Source organism: Bufo gargarizans, chromosome 11, assembly GCF_014858855.1.
Source record: "Bufo gargarizans isolate SCDJY-AF-19 chromosome 11, ASM1485885v1, whole genome shotgun sequence".
Taxonomy (NCBI): domain Eukaryota; kingdom Metazoa; phylum Chordata; class Amphibia; order Anura; family Bufonidae; genus Bufo; species Bufo gargarizans.
The window spans coordinates 78,095,499-78,112,645 of record NC_058090.1 but is presented as its reverse complement, the minus strand read 5'-3'; the positions used below and the strand labels follow the sequence as shown (position 1 = coordinate 78,112,645).

The 17,147-nt window shown below is 47.0% G+C and overlaps 1 long non-coding RNA gene across 1 annotated transcript; it reads left to right on the top strand.

Annotated features, from left to right (window-relative positions):
* Positions 1-13,144: 13,144 nt before the first annotated feature.
* LOC122921862 lies at positions 13,145-14,461 on the top strand. The gene is made up of 3 exons (XR_006387070.1): positions 13,145-13,295; positions 13,862-13,925; positions 14,384-14,461. It is a non-coding gene; the product is annotated as an uncharacterized LOC122921862 (long non-coding RNA).
* Positions 14,462-17,147: the final 2,686 nt, after the last annotated feature.

Below are 17,147 nucleotides of genomic sequence, written 5' to 3'. Positions count from 1 at the left end.
GCCTGAGACATAGCAGAGTCCAAAGAAATAGGCCTTTCATGAAAGGCAAATGCATCTTTCAATCCCTCTGAAAGACCATGGCAAAATTTACTTCGGAGTGCAGCATCATTCCAACCAGTATCAGCTGCCCATCTCCGAAATTCTGAGCAGTATATTTCTGCGGATTGTTTACCCTGGCATAAGAGACGTAGTCTAGACTCCGCCAGAGCAATACGATCCGGATCATCATATATCTGACCCAGGGCTAAAAAGAATTCATCCACTGAACGGAGAGGCCGTGCCCCCTCCGGCAGCGAAAAGGCCCAGGACTGAGCGTTACCTCTGAGCAGCGATATAATGATCCCCACCCTCCGTTCCTCATCTCCAGAGGAAAGGGGAAGAAGGCGAAAATGGAGTTTGCAAGCCTCTCTAAAACGCACAAAATTCTCACTACCCCCGGAGAACGTATCCGGGAGCGAGATCTTAGGCTCAGAACAAGCTCCATGAATGCAAGCTGAACCGGTCACTTGAAGCTGAGAAAAAGTCTTATGGAGGTCAGCTACCTCGAATGAAAGACCCTGGAAGCGTTCAGCCAAAAGTGAAACCGGATCCATGCTTAAAACGGTTTTGGCGGCTTATAATGTCACGGAATGTGTACAGGTAACAAGGCAAAACAACATGCATAAATGACTCACTGGATCCAACAGCTAAGGAACAAAAGGGAGACCCCTGTAGAAGACCTGGCACTTTCCCTGGCTGCTTAGCCTATACATAGATCCGAATGGTGGAGGTATGCATATCCACGTACCTTGACTATAAAACCCCTGAGCACCCTACAATAGTGAGGGGACACGACCACCGGCTCCCTACACCAGACACGGAGGGAGTCAGGGTCACCTGGGATCCAGCAAACAGAAAATAACAGATAACAGTTAACACTTAACTTTGTAGAGGAGAGGAGAGGAGAACCAGATGGGCATGCACACATACTCCAGGAAGAAATATAAGCCGCCCAGAAAAGCCTTCTGGGGAAGAATTTAAAGGGAAGCAATTAGTCCAACACATGACAGCTGAGAGAGGCTAAGGAGAGGAGGAGCTGAATGCCACAACACAGAAACTCAAAGAGGAGGTTCTGAAAGGCCTCTGTCAGAGCTTCTCAGCTGTCTGGTTGTGACAACACCATACTCTGTCTCCATACCCACATGGGTCCTGGCTTTGTCTACATGTCTCTGCGTTTGTCCTGTCTGTCAGTGAGTGCCATGTTCCTTGTATCCCGTTCCGCATGGGTTCCTGATGATGTGACTTCTCTGGGTTCCTGTTACTTGGTCTGTGTCTGAACAGTTTCCTATGTTGCATGTTGGCTTGGGTTCCTGCTTGTTTGCCTGTGTTCCTGGTTTGGACCGTTTGTGTCTTTCTACAGTGTCTGTTCCTTGCAGGTCAACTGCCAAATGACCAGGACTGTTTAGCAGTTGCTCCGGTTACTCCCCTGCAGTGAAGACCAGATCCCTGTATAGGGGTTAAAGAATGAATACCAGGAGAGCACAGGAATTACGCCCTTAGGGTTTGGCCCTAAGTCAAATTGATCACTTGGCCCAGTGGTTCTACATCTGCCATTGTTTCCTAGTTGTTTGTCCAAGATTATTCCTATTGGTTGGGTCTGGTCATTTGTTTAAAAAAGCATTCATTTTGGCCTACTCTGGATCTGTTAGTTTGTTTTATGTATGCCTGTTGAGGAAGGGTTGAAATATATATGTATTTGTGTGTGTGTGTGTGTATGTGTGTGTATATATATATATATATATATTTGTGGTCGTGGCCACCAGGTACGTACCTGACCCTACCTGGGAAACCTAACCCTAGGCGGTCAGAGTTGTGTCGTGGAGGGACGCCTGAAAGAGGGCATCCCCTTTGAGAGTAACAGGAAAAAGGGGGTTGGGTGGGAGGGAGAACTTCGTACGCCGTACGCATGTGGGAGGGCGCCGGCTGCTGATGTAGGCAGCCAAGCCCCTCCCACAAATACAGGCCAATGAATCGGCCTTACACTTGTGGTCGTGGCCACCAGGTACGTACCTGACCCTACCTGGGAAACCTAACCCTAGGCGGTCAGAGTTGTGCCGCAACCGCGTCGTGGAGGGACGCCTGAAAGAGGGCAAAAGACATACTGATAGGCAAAAGTACTTTATTGCGACGTAATCACAAAGCCAGGTTCTGAAAAGCTGTTGACATTTCAGTATCGGGGTGAGGTATGTAACGGGTGAAACATGCCGAGTGCCAACGCCCTAACTTCTGAATAACGTGTGCTGGTACTTGATTCTTGGATGCTGCAGACGCAGCGCCTATGCGGAACGAATGTCCTGAATTGGTGGAGGGGTCACCACCCAGGCTGGCCACCAGTGACCTAACGTGGGATACGAACTGATGGGTGGTGAGTGGAACCACCCCGAAGGGTAACAGTGGACTGTTAGGCCCAGACCCCGACAAGGCGGACCGTAGCTGACGGAGCACCGTGACGGGGCACCATTGGTGTGACGTGGGATAGAAGGACACCAGGACAGGGGGGCCCACCTGGGAGGTCTTGGACGTCCTGAGCAGTAACGTGAACCCCTCGGTGTTCTGGACCAGCTGGCTGACCGTGAGGAACTTGCTACTGCCGGAATAACAAGTGAACTCCCCAGGCCTCAGAAAGCCGTAAAAGGCTAAATAGATGGCAGATTTGAGTACCAAGCTGGGCAAAACCCCGAACGGATTACTGTCCAGGACGTCGGATAGATTGCGGAAAAGGGGCCCGGTGACCGCTTGCCTACGCCCTTGGCCTTGAGGTCCGCATTTGCTTAAGCCCTTGAGTGCTGCTTTAACAGCATGCATAGCGAACACAGATGGTCGTTCGGGATGACTAACGGAGAGGAAATGTTGTACACCCGCTAGGTACGACCTCACCGTACTGTGGGAGAGCTTGTGCACTGAGTGGCAGTAGCCAATGAACGCCAGGATGTGATCTGGAAAACTGGATTCCCCCTGAGGACATTCCCCTTGGAAACTGCAGAACATCTTCCACCCGGTGTGGTATGCTCGGGTCGTGTTGGGCGAGAGAGAATTGCGAATCAGAGCGTGGGCCGTCTCAAGGTGGTCGGTTACGCTAACATTAAGGACTCGTGAGGAGGAACGGTGGCGCCTGTCGCATCTGCCTCTGGCATGATCTGAAAGAAACAGGAAAAGTTAGCCCTGGATAAGGCGTCGGCAGCCAAGTTTCGCTCACCTGGCACGTGCGCGCTATGAACGTGGAAATGGTGGTGTAGGGAGAGCTGTACTAACCGTCTGAGGAAACACATGACGTGGCTTGACTTTGATGACCCACTGTCTATGATGTCTACCACGGCTGAGTTGTCCGTCACAAACAGGACGGACTGGTTCGCCCAAAGACTGCCCCATATGTGAGCAGCTACCACAACGGGGTACAGCTCGAACAGTGCCGAGGTTTGGAGGAACCCTGGGATTAGTACTGCCTCGGCAGGCCATCTGTCTGCAACCCAGTGAGTGCCAAATATAGCAGCAAACCCTGTGCCGGCCGCCGCGTCTGAAAAGACTAAGGGGGACTGGCACGACAGCTCGGGAACGAATAGGGACACCCCGTTCCACCGGTCCAAAAAATGGTCCCACATACGGAGATCCGCTAAGGCCTGACTGTCCAGACGCACTGGGCTGTCTTGTTCTGGGGCGGTGCATAAGAGCGCCAGCAGGCGGGATATGAACGTTCTGCCCTGCGGAATGATACGCATGGCAAAATTTAACATGCCCAGTAGCGACTGAAGATCAGTCTTAGTGACCACCGATGTGACTGAAACCCTGTGGATCACTTCTCTGACTCTCGTTAGCTTATCCGCAGGTAACCTGGCTAACATGCGTTGGGAGTCTAACTCGATGCCCATAAAGGTGATCACGGTGGACGGGCCCTCTACTTTCTTGGAAGAAACTGGTACCCCCAACTGGGAGAAACACCTTAGCAGCTTCCCCAGCCCCAGAGGAGCAGCCCCTGGCCTCTCAATCAGCAGGAAATCATCTAAGTAATGGATGACGAATTCACAGCGAACCTTGTGTACCAGAACCCAGTGGAGGGCTTGAGCCAGCTGATCGAAGAGCCAGGGGCTGCTCTTGGAACCGAAGGTGAGTTTTGTGGCAAAGTAATACAGGCCTCTCCACCTGATACCGTGCCATTGCCAGAGTGCTGGCATAATGGGGAGCAGTTTAAAGGCGTCCGATATATCTGCTTTGGACAACACGGACCCGGGACCTGTCTGCATGATGATGGCGATGGCCTGGTCTATAGAAGAATACCTCATACTAACTTCTTCCGAAGGAATGAGGGAGTTGAGGCTGGGGACCTGGGAGCCATGTGGGGCAGACAAGTCAATGATGAGTCTCTCCTTCTTACTGAACTTGCCTGTGGCGACCCCTACGGGACTGACTCTCCACCGTTGGAATGGGGGTACTTCGAAAGGACCAATTAAGAACCCTTTGACTAACTCGGACTCTATTAGTGTGTCTACTGAGCCAGGATTCCTTTCGGCTGACTGAAGGTTCCCACACTCATGTGTGACCTCTGGGGTCGTGATTAATCCCGTGTGGAAACCCTCATGGAACCCTGACACCAGGAACTGCACAAAGCCTGGATTGTGATGACCCTGCAATAGTACTTGTAGACGACTAGTATTGACTACGCTCATGTAATTCTTCACCGATTTTAATGAGCAAGCTACTCGGGGGTGGGCCCTGAAGCAGTTGGTACAGATATGCAACAAACGGCATTGCCCGAAATTACAAGACGCGTAATTAAAATTGTTGCATATCTGGGCCCTACCTAACTGGACAATGGGTCGTCCTAGTTTGTCTACCGAATTGGGGGGTCTAAAGATGTCGAGTGGCCCCGCTGAGGAGCCGGAGGGGTATGATGTCGTGCTGACAGCCGACTTATGGCACCACTCTACTGAGTGAAAGATAGACTGACAGGCAGAACAGGAGGGAGCTTTCAGGCCTGCAAAGTGTCTGCAGAACAACTCTGTGTCCAAGACGGACCAGTCTGTGACATGTTGAAACTGGGACAGGGCTGCAGCTGCTTTGGCTGAGAACGAACAGTGGTAATCATAGAACGCGTTCCCACCATACCTATGACCCAACTCTGTGACCCGAAAGAGGTACAGGTCTAGCTCCTCCCTCCTGTCCGGCCTGGCAGTACAGATGACGTCCCTGAAAAGGCTGAAAGCCATGACGAACTCTGGAATGTTCAATTTGCGATTGAGCCGGTGGTCGCGGCTTCTCAGCACCACCGAGACTTCCCCGCAAGCTATGACCTTGTTGTCGGAAAGATCCCTGGAGGCTATTAGTAGCGAAGCGAGATTGACATCCCTACCCTCTAGGATGTCCCTTCTGATGCTGATGGGGACAAAATGAGACGGAGTCACGTTGGGGACTGGCTGGGCAGTGCGAATGTCTGCTGCAGCAGAGGTGGAGGCGACCGGAGGCTCGGGGGAAGAAACCGACACTGCCGAATTGTGAGCCTCGACTGACTCGAGTCTGGCCTGTATGGACGTGACGGCCGAAGTCAAATTGTTCAGCATGAGGTATAATTGGGCCAGCGATGTTTGTATCGTGGCTGCGGGGGGGATCACCGCTGCTGGGCACCAGGGAGTCTTTCCATAGCCGGTATAGCTCCGCTTTTCTGGCAGATGCCGGGAAAGGAACGCCCCGCCTCGTCAGCTCCGCCATCAGTTTGGGGATAGTCCAAGTACGTAGGGATAACGTACTGCCCCCTTCGGATGTCCCTGCAGCGTTTTCATCCACTGATGCTTCCATGATATCAGACGCGTGCGACATCACAGCAACTGAGGAACTCTGCGTTCTGGACCCCACGGATGTTTTTAAATGGAAAAGGAAACCTGGACGTAAAACAGTGCATGAGACCACTCCCTTGCTAGCGATCAATACCTCCCGTCCACTGACGTGAACCCCCACTACCTTGTTCGTGAGAAACTCGGGTGAAATCCTAGACTGACTTCTCTTGTGTATTTTTTTTTTTTTTTTTTTACAGACCTGGGAAACAAACAGCACAAAGAAACCAGTCAATGCACGAGGTACAACTGATGGAGCACGAGCTGTGAACTGTGGATTTGATCAACGGGTGGGGGTGGCATTGATTGACGTTTTCCACCCCCCGACTCTGTCTGTCGTTTGTGGTGAACCCCTACCTACCTAAGCAGCACGGCGGCCCGTGCCAGACTTTAAGTGTGTGCGAGGCGCGGGCCATTGCATCCCCCACCGTGCTCCACTGCGCCGCGTGGGGAGCGCGGAGCGCGGAGCTCCCTGGCACCGAGGACCAAGCGGGGGATACTTATGAGCAACGGCTCGCGCCTCACGCAACACGATTTTTGTGCCACGTGGAGAGCTAACGCGTGTCCCTGGCAGGGTGCGCAGTGCGGGGCCCCCTCCGTTCGAGGGCTGGCCCACCCGCCGGCTGAGCACACCTGCCGCGTGGGGAGCTGCGCAGCCCTCAGGCATGAACCGGCGCAGGGAGGACCCCCGGTGGTCAGAGCCTATCCCTGCCGATGATGGAATGCCGCGTGGGGGGCCTCAACCGGTCCCTGGTGGAGTGCCCAGTGCGAGGGTGCCCTCCTGCCGTCTGAGGGCCGACCCTCCGCCGGCTGAGCGCCTCCACCGCGTGGGGATCCGGCGTAGCCCCCTGGCATGATTTGGAACAGGGGGGAAGCTTAACATGACACCGCCTTCCCCCTTATTCTAATTAACCTCGAGCCACGTGGGAGGCCCACCGCTCCCTGGTGGAGTGCCCAGTGCGGTGGTGCCCCCCGATTTTGGAGGGGCCGACCCACCATCGGCTGGGCAACTCCACCGCGTGGGGACACGGTGGTGCCCCCTGGCTAGGACAGAGACGGGGGGGGAGAGGTGGGGGGGCGTGTGTGGCCTTGCCCCACCCCAATTGTGGCAAGGAGGGTCGCATGGAGCCGCCCCGCTCCCCGGCATAGCGCTAATGGCAGGGGCGCCTCCCCCCAACTGGGGGGCCGGCCCGCCGCTGAGGGGCACGCCCACCACGTGGGGGAGCGGGGCAGCACCGGCAAGACCTGAAGAGGTGGGCGAGGGGCGGCCTCCTGGCCGTGGGCCCCGCCCCCCGCCGGTGAGCAACCGCCATGCCCGAGCTGAAGCGGCGGAGGAGGGGAGCGCAGTCTCCTGTCAGCTCCACCACCTCCGTCGGACGAACGTGAGCGGGAACGGGGGGCATGTGAAGTGGTCCGGAGCGCGGGACCCGCTTACCAACAGGGCCGACCGCACCACCGGACATCGACTTACCTGGCCTGTTCAGCAGGACTGTCAGGTACAACGCGCGCTCCGGAACACTAGAACTTCGTACGCCGTACGCATGTGGGAGGGCGCCGGCCGCTGATGTAGGCAGCCAAGCCCCTCCCACAAATACAGGCCAATGAATCGGCCTTACACTTATACACAAACATGCGTGCATGTATAATATATATGCATACACATTATAGGATGATGTGCGCAGATGTGCCCAATATCTGCGCCCATCTTTCCTTAGTATTCCACTGGGGATCATTGCTGGCCCCTGTGGGGAATATGTGCCCCCTTATATGTTTCTTTTATAAATATGTGCCCCCATATGTGTCCCCTTATAATATATATCCCCCTATGTGTCCCCTCATATATATATGTCCCAAAATTCTATGTGGTGTATATTATATATGGCGTCCCCTGGTTCACCTGAAACCAGATGTATCAGTGTGAATGTGCCCCAAGCATTCACGCTGATACTATCTGGTTAATTGCATCAGAATGACCGGACAAGAGTCCGGTCATCCTGTATGCTTCAAAGAACTCCGATTCAATAGAATCGGAGTCCTTTGTATTAATTATCTCCAGTACTGCTGCAGATAATTATGCATAATAGGAAGAGGGGAGAAACCTCCCCTCCTTCTATTATGTGCATTCCGGCAGCGCGATTACCATCGTGCTGTCCGAAATGCAAAGTGTTACAGGCGAGAGATAAAAGGCTTCAGGAAGCAGCGCGGCCCCGACGCGCTTGTGCAGGGACGCGCGGGCTGGCGCAGTGACGTCATCTCACTGCGCCGGCCCACATGTCCCTGATGGTGACGTGCACCCGCGCGCCACAGTGTGGGCGATGCGGGAGTGCGGGCCGCCAGACATAAATATCCGGCGGCCCCTGCACTAAAGAGGAGAGCCGAGCCGTCCACCGAAGAAGACCCCTGGACCCTGGAGGGCTGAGTACCTACCCTATCCCACCAACAAACTCCTATATTAACCCCTACTTGCCCATATCCCCTATCCCACCAACGATTTGCCCATAACCCCTATACTACCAATGATTTCCATATCCCCTACACAACCCCTACTTGCCCATATCCCCATACTCCCATATTCCCTATACCATCCCTGCAGAAGCATCCCTGCTCCCTATTAACCCTTGCTGTACCCCCTGCTGTACAATCCCTGCTGTACAATATATACCCCTAACCCTGCTGTCCTACAATCCCACTGCTATATTTAACCCTTCATTCATAGGGATAGTGTTAGAGCCAGGTTGGGTGGGCTGCTAATGTGGATGTGTGTGTATTAGTTTGTGAGTGGAATTTGGGGTTGTGTAGTGTAATTTAGTACTGTATTTTGAGTACTGTATTGTTAGTGCTTTGCGTGCGTTGTGTACTGTAGGTGTTAATAAATATTGTATGTTATTTGTACCTACTGTGTAACGTGTGGTTATTAGCGGTAGTTAGTTCAGTAAGGCGCATGCAGCTAGTTTAGTGATTAGCGTAAGGCAAAGTGAAAGTATTATTATTTAATTAAGGTATAAATAGGCGGAGTCATCACTAGACGGCTCCTCCTATTTATGAATATTAATTATTGATATTTGCATAAATATTGGTAATTAATATTCCCCCTTTACAATGCCTGTGATATGTTAAGGGGTTCCTTTGACCCATGAGCATGACACATATTAAGTGAATAAAAATACTTAGGTCTAATTTTGTCATTGTTTCTTCATTTTCTTGGGTTAACCCTGAACTTAGCTCATTGTGTTTCTAATGATGCATTTCAATCTACCCTTAGAGCATGTCAACACCTTTGTACTGCTCGGTCGTGTAGACAATTGCCGGTAAGGAAGTGTTCCTTCCTAACAGTTGCTTGCTCATTAGAGAAGGTGACTGCTGCATTTACAAGTGTAGTACCCCGGAGTGGGGCACTACCATTTTGTCAGCTGGATATGGGTTCCTATGTCTAGAACCTATGTCTATATTTATTGCAAGGTCTTCTCATTTAGTGTCTTAATATTGTTATGCAACTGTTTTTACATGTGATGTACCTGGTTTTCCAGCAGCTGCCATATGTTCTGACAGATTCCTTTAGAAAGAATGGAATTAACCATTTGATTCTGCCCCCCTTTGGGCAGAAGTGGGTTTTCCCATTTCCCACCAATGAAGGGGTTTTAAGAAAGTTAGAGGAGTTGAGTGAGAGTCCAAAAAGACCAGACAAGGTGCACTGAGGGAAGCGTTTTCCCCTCCTGCTACTGGAGCTTTGAGAAAACAGCTTGTAGAGCTTCACACTCCTGATATTAATAGGACTTTGTATCTAAGAGTGGGACAACAGGTCCTAGACACCTTACTCTGTTTGAGCCAGTACTCAAAACTAGAAAGTAAAGATAGCATTACAGAGTATACAGTCAAGGCCATACTGCTGGAACCAAGAAAGAGAAATATCAAGTACCGTTCTGTTATTGCAAGTTTATTTCAAGTAAAGAAAAGTTCAACTTCACAACATCTGGACTTCATTTAGTTACTTGCTCCAACTCAATCTCCTTAACAAAGACTAACCCCAAAGAAAGACAGCCTGAAGCTAGGAGCACCATAACACAAACATTAGGCCACAGTATACCACTCGCATCCTACACACCATCTTGCTAGCCACCCTGTAGATATTGAGGACCCCCACGGAGAAAGTCCCACGGTGAAAGAGGAAGTGAAAGATGAGGAGCTGGAAGAGGAGGAGAAGCAGGAGGAGCAGGAGATTGAGGCTGATGATGATAACACCACCAGTAAGAATGGTAAGCCATATGCTTACTTGCTGACATAATGACAGGCTTATCCTTACCGTTAAGCAATAAAATAAATACTGTATACTTTTTTTACCCTCGCTATCAAAGCAAAATGGGGAGTGTTTTCCTTTTGCCAAAAAGGAGGGCAAATTCCTTTACTACTAGGATAGACTGTCGACACACCTTGCAGCAAGCAGAGGTGCCTGCCAATGGCATGTCTGACCAGGAGGTCTCTCTCCTCCACCCACCAAGTCACTCACCTCCCACCAGCAAGAGAAGCTGCAGCAGCCAGTTCAGTATTAACATAATTTAGCTATTTTTTTATGTGCTGCACCAGGCTGACTCAAATCAGCAAAAGTAGATAAACCCCCATATACCCAATTTTAGTTCTACCCGGTCTCTGGCCTTTTTATGGAGCATACTGTGTTCCCTGCCCGCTCTGCCTGCCATCATGTTCTATATCATGTGGCTGCTGCTGCCACCATCATGCCACTGCCACTGTCCTCCTGATTACCATTATGCCACTGCTGCTGTCTGCCGGTTTACCATCATATTCCATACCGTGTGTGTGTGCTGCTGCCACCACCACAGCTGCTACTCCCTGCTACTAATCTTCATACTCCCATTTTTATTACACACTCAACATTATCACTAGTACTAACCCAACACAGCCACACACACATCTACTTGCTGCTATGTGTGATCCATGCAGTGTTGCTACTGCTGGATCTACTATTGCAGCCACTATTACACCTACACACCTTACACTTTCCACATCCACACTGTACTACTGTGCTTCCAAATAAAAGGTAGTTTTTTTCCAGGGTTGTTTAACTTTCAAACAAGCCACTGTTTCTTCTGACAACACTTGTGTGTTTAAATATGGGTAAGTAATCTACCCTCATTAATGTACTATTTTTAGAAGCTTGTGCAGAACAAGCCACTGTTTCTTATGACAATGACCTATGTGTGTATTTTGTGTGCTTGGTCCCAACAAGCTACAGTTTTTTTTTTCAAAAAACACTGCGTGTGCTTAAACACCATCTGCTCCCAAAAGGGGCAATTTTTGGAAGATTTCTAATATGAAAAAGCATAACACATGCCATAGAACAGTGTGTTTTTAAACATGCTGTTTATTTACACCGTCAACTACACATTTACCCATAGCTATGTATGTCAGTGTCACTATTTGTTATTGCTATCATTGCGTTTAAGAGCTTTAAAGGAAGGATGGAGAAGAAAAAGAGCAAAAATTTAAATTGAAATAATGAAAAAATAAAACATGTGAGTCCTAGGAGACCTCCAAACTGTAATATACCAGTTTTAGGCCAATTGGAGCATATCTGATTTGTGTAGAATCATTTCAGACACAAATCAATTTTTTTAAAATATTTGATGAATTGGATGGGAAACAAAGTTCAAGTCATCTAAAATATATAATATTAAACAGTTCAAATAGAAGGTTAATACAATTTAGGATAATGATATGCCATAAAAGGTTGTTATGTGGAAACTAATAGGAAGTGTAGAATTAATTAATTGTCACAAACGTTCCCACAACAGGTGGAAGGAGATCGGTGAGACTGGCAACACATGGTTTAATCTGACAGGTTTTCCTTGTGGATCAATAGACGTCTGTAAACACCCTTAACAAATGAGTACAATGAAACCCATATAATCTTAAAATTTATATAGTCTTTATTAGAAAATCAGAATGAACATGATTACAAAACTTTATAACAATATTTCGTAAAAGTTGTACCAAGCCATGAAAGTGAAAGTAACTAATAACTACAGAGCCGGTTCATATAATGTGACTATTCTCATAGAAAGGGATCATCTGGGTCTAAAACACTGCACAATGGTGGACTCTATTAAGAATTGTATCTGGGGTGTACTAGAATCTGTGTACTAGTAGCAAACACCCATTTAGCTATATAAAAGAGACTGACACCAAGGCGGTGGACAAAGTGCTAATTAGTGAAGCTAAATTCTAAAGCTACTGACCGTCAGATGAAAATGTAAAACCAGTCAAGAGGGGTCAAAAAATGAGGCTCTGGATCTCCCCGACGTACGTTTCGCCGTTCTGCGTCCTCAGGAGGAGTAAATTAATGGGGCTAGATGACCAGTTTATATTAATGTATGTTAGCCAATGAAATGGGGCGTTTGGGATCACATGTGTCGACTAAGACGAGATGGGCAACGCTGGCGCATGGCGCGTCACTTCCGGCCGCTGTTGTAACTACTTCCGCCCGTCTCCCGAGTCCAGGCGGCGGCGAGGGCAGCCACGCGTCGCGTACGGCACGGGCTGACGTCACCGGCGTCCGATCTCCTTGGAGACAGAGGGAAGTCCGCTGGCCGCAGGACCGTCATGCGCACTGTGCCAATCTCGTCTCATGCTATGCATGCCTAAGGTGGTAACTAATACGGTTGTACGGGGCATGCTGGAGGAGCAAGATGTTTTTTTATAAAAAGGCTTGTTATAATTGCGTGATCATTATTAAGAACTCTACAATATATAAAACCTGGGGATAAATGTGATAGATGGTGATAAAAAGGAAGATCAATAATGAATAATATTCAACAACCACCGTAACTGATTTCTATAATATTAGTATTTGGTTAAGACTATTAATTAATATCAAGTTTAAAAATGAATTCATATGTTGCGGGATTATTTATAGTGCTAAAAAACGTGGTATTCTTATCTTATGAATATTAAGTGCAAAATAAATATGCATATATTATTAAGTGTTTACATGGTGAACGAGAAAAAAGGTAGTGCAATTATATACATGATTAACATCAAAATAATCAATTATACATAAATAGATAATAATATAAAAATGGATAAAGTGCTATAGTGCAAATGTAGATTAAATACAATTGCGGGCATTAGGCCAGCTAAAATTAAGTGACTGAACTCATAATAAATAAACATTGTGAACTGATGTAAAATGAAAAAATATATATAAAATGTGTTGACTATGTTATTTTATCTTATAGTCCGCCTCCAACCGCTAATGGAGGTTTAATTGTACATATAAATTCATTTCTAAAAGGGACCAAAGACGATGTATCCTCTCCAGATGGATTAACTCCACAGAATGCCGCACGATACCTCTCCAAAAAATCGCACATGTGTAAGGGAAGATGGAACCCAAACTGCCCCTGGACAAAACAAACCAAAGTAAGTATATATAGTCATGATTAAATGGAACTGTTAAAAAAATATAATATAAAAGTATTATATCCTAAAATAATTAGAAACCATTAAAATAACATTTATTTTCCCCATAAAATGGATTAAAAGACACTGCATTTCAGAGGAAAGAGCTAAATCCAAAATTTTCATTAAGTCCTACCGGTGTGAGGGAATTTAGTCGAAAGATCCATTTGCTTTCTAGTTGTGCTAGTTTTTTGCCCTTATTTCCTCCTCTGGTCCCTAGATGGATTAGGTCAATACCCCTAAACCTAAGTCCACTTGGATTGGCTTTGTGGAAAATTTTAAAATGTTTGGGTATGGTTTTTAAATTTGCTAGGTCTTCCTCGTCATTCGCCTTTTCTATGTCCCTAACATGTTCTCTGATCCTTTTGCGCAATTCTCGTGTGGTCAGGCCTACATATATTTTATCACACGGGCAGGTAGCATAATATACTACTCCCGTGGAAGAGCAAGATATATACTCCCGGATATCGTAAGTTCTCTGTTTATCTCCGTCCATAAACACATTTGTCCTTTCCATGTTTTTACAGGCTTTGCACCTGCCGCAAGCATAGGAGCCGCCTTTCATTTCATCCCTCTTTCCCACCACCTCAGGTATATAGTGGCTGTGAACCAGGATGTCTTTTAAATTTTTTGACCTTCTTGCAGTGATTAAAGGTCTATTCATAACAATTTGTTTTAATTTAATATCGGTTAGCAGCACCTCCCAATGTTTATTTAGGACTTTATTAATTTGCCCCCACTGTCTGTTGTAATTAGTTATGAATCTAGGTTCCTGGCTCTGATCCTTGATAATTTTATCATTCGGGTACAGCAATTTTTCTCTTGTTCTTTGTTTTGCCACATTCATGCTTTTTTTAATTTGCCGATTACTGTAACCCCTATCTAGGAATCTGTCTTTCATTATTTTTGATTGTTTATGATATTGGGTTTTTTCCGAACAGATTCTTTTTAGCCTTAGAAACTGACCTGTGGGGATTCCATTAATAGTTGTCCTAGGATGTGCTGACTCTGCATGTAAGATGGAATTAACTGCTGTCTTTTTCCTGTAGATATCTGTTTTGAGCATCCCATCCTCACCCACCAGAATGTGAAGATCCAGAAAGTCCAGCTCTCTTGCAGCCTGAAAGGTAAGTTTAATATTTAGCTCATTCGTATTGAGCACATGCATGAAATCATTTAGATCCTCCAGTGGTCCTTCCGTCTGTGTTGTTTCTGGTAATGGCCACACCCCTTGCCTCAGGTTTTGCTTATGTGGTCATTTAACCTTATTTATTGTTGCTTCTCCCACAATGCTGTGCGGTTTATAGCTTCAGTTGTGGATTTCTGGTGTGTGGATCTCGGCGGAGTTCCTGTTGCTTCCATAGCCCCTTTGAAGTTAAGGCTTTCCTTTCCCTTTTTGTATTTTGTATGGGTTCTGTGTGTTGCATTTCCCTATTGTTTGTATTGGACCTGAAGGAGACTCCTGTTCATCCTTTCTTTTGGAGGAACTGGTAGTCTTGTCCCTGCCATTAGTACTAGGGTCCTATAGGGCTAGATAGGACTCTAGGTATTCCTGCGTATAGTAACTACAAATATAGAAAACAATACAGCATGTGTGGGATCATATCAGAACCCCTAAAGAAATATACTGACAAATCCACACATAAAAGTACAAAATTGACACCTTTATTAATGTTAATAAATATCAAAGACAATTACAATAAATTGCAAGAAGTGCCGAAATTTGGAACAAACTGCCCCCCCCCCAAAGCTGGAGAAAATGGTAATAACTTGATAAATAAAAATCCAACCACACTCGGAAACAGCTATATAAATAAACTAGCTGAAGGACGCGGCTTCGCTTGGGTATATTTAATCTATTTCATTTAATGTTTGTGTGTGTTGTTAAAAGATATGAACACTATTCACTATAATAGTGACATCTACAGCACCTCGTCCCCAAAACAGTGACCTCCACAGCCCCCACCCCTTAATACTGACCCCCCCACAGTGCCCCGTACCTTAAAATTGGACCTCCACAGCAGCTTACCCCCTTAACTTTGACCTTTACAGCAGCCTTCCCCCTTGACAGTGACCTCCACAGGGGCCCACCCCCTTAACAGTGGCCTTTACTGGATCGTGTTTCCTGCTAGAGTGACGCCCCTCTGGGCAACTTACTGGCTCATTGGCATGCCAAATAAACTGGATTTTCAGAGGATAAAATCCTCTATTGCCGAAACAAAGGCAAATCTTGAAATAAGGTACTAAGTGCTATTAGGCCATGGCTTTACCTCAATAGCGATTATCCTGGTGACAGATTTCCTTTAAAGCTCTCCTACAGTAGTGAATAAAAATGTCTTGGTTGTTAAGTAAACCTGGACTAAAACTGTGTATGTAGAGGCTGGAGGACCTGTGAGCTTCTATTGGCTGAAAAGGGTCATGTGAGCAAGCTTCTATTGGCTAATGCATTTTTTGGGAATATCTCAGTAACGGTATGTCCTAGAGAGCTGAGACCCGGTCTAAAACCTTCCCGGACACCTGATGTACCTTTGTGCCAAATTTCGTGATTGTAAATGAAACAGTACGGATTCCTTTAACGTACATACACACACACACACACATACACTCAGCTTTATATATTAGATGGGGAACTCACCTATGTCTCATGTGACCTCCCTAACACTAATTGAATGTAAAAACACAGGCAATATGATGGCAATGAGAGAAGTACACAAGGAAAAGTGTAAATAGATCACTGGGTGATCACCCACAATAGTGACCCCACCCATGTATGTTAAACTGAACCTGTGTAAAACAAACCCCATTATTGCCATCAAAAAGCTATCACCTGTAATACAGAAATAAAATGACAAAGGGAGATCAGATGATCACAGCAAACCGGTAAAGTCCAAGCCCATAGAATAATAAACTGCAGGCCCACAATGAGTCTAGTGGTAACAAAATACAGTTTGAGAAGTAACTGACCATAAACCAGAACCCACTAAGTAACCAAATTTAGCTAACTAGTAGCATCATATAAACATGAGTTACTAACCAGTTTGGGGAGGGCCAGAAGCCCGACGTACGTGTCGCTGGTGCGCTTCTTCCGGAGAGCGTGACTTACTGCATCCCTACCTCACATCATTAATGATAATTGCCCCATGGGCATCCCCCCTGTGTTCGCTGGCCAATGAGAAATCTCCCAATGTTGGCGCGGGAGTCATAGAAACCAAGCAGCATAACCACTCATGTACCGACCTAAGTACCGCAAGATTGTGACGTGTGATCACGTGACCGCATCACATGATGAAGCACGTGATCCCACCTCAGACCTCAACTCTGTCTACTACATAATGTGGAAACACAAGTAACCACGCCTCCTAAGTATGTCACCGGAGGAAATACCTGCAAAGAACATACAAGACTATTGGTATATACACTACGTGCAGAATTATTAGGCAAATGAGTATTTTGACCACATCATCCTCTTTATGCATGTTGTCTTACTCCAAGCTGTATAGGCTCGAAAGCCTACTACCAATTAAGCATATTAGGTGATGTGCATCTCTGTAATGAGAAGGGGTGTGGTCTAATGACATCAACACCCTATATCAGGTGTGCATAATTATTAGGCAACTTCCTTTCCTTTGGCAAAATGGGTCAAAAGAAGGACTTGACAAGCTCAGAAAAGTCAAAAATAGTGAGATATCTTGCAGAGGGATGCAGCACTCTTAAAATTGCAAAGCTTCTGAAGCGTGATCAACAATCAAGCGTTTCATTCAAAATAGTCAACAGGGTCGCAAGAAGCGTGTGGAAAAACCAAGGCGCAAAATA